We start from the raw sequence: 718 nt of genomic DNA on the forward strand, positions 1-718 counted from the left end.
ATTGACACTTCTACCACTTGTCTGGCTTCATTCCCTCGGATTAAGTCCAGTACTGCCTATTCTCTTGTAGGACTTTCTACGTGCTGACTCAAAAAGCTCTCCTCTTTGCATTTTAAGAATTCCGCCCCTTTAAGTCTTTTGCACTGAAACTTTCCCAGTTGATATTAGGGAAGTTGAAATCCCCCACTATTATTTTTACACCTCTCTGAGATTTGCCTACATATCTGCTCCTCTATCCCTGACTGTTTGGAGGCACTGATTGCATTTATTCAGCACAAATGAGACTTGATGTATTACAATATGTGAGCAGTAATTTACATTGTATAATTGAGAATTATATTACACTGTTTATACCTTGGGGGATAAGTCGCAGTAACATGTGCCTCTACCCCCGGCCCAAACCCCTTGCTCGTCCTCCGAGTGTCCCTTGAAGTATCTACACTTCCATACGAAGGAGCCCTGGTCTCATTTTACCTCTTTCCATAATTCAAAACAATTACATTTAGTGAAACCAATCAATAACTGACAGTCATCACCTTATTTTACAATTATAGGGATAGCATGTACACAAGGCTTCTGTTTTTGCTCATTTTACCCATTATCCCTCTTTTAATTTTCCTGTTTCTCCTCCCACCCCCACTCTGTTACTGTTATCCACTCCTGCAAGGCATTATAGTGTCTGAGATTAATAGAAAGGTAAAGCAAAACAACTGAGATT

The sequence above is a fragment of the Heterodontus francisci genome, chromosome 29 (assembly GCF_036365525.1).
Source record: "Heterodontus francisci isolate sHetFra1 chromosome 29, sHetFra1.hap1, whole genome shotgun sequence".
Taxonomy (NCBI): Eukaryota; Metazoa; Chordata; class Chondrichthyes; order Heterodontiformes; family Heterodontidae; genus Heterodontus; species Heterodontus francisci.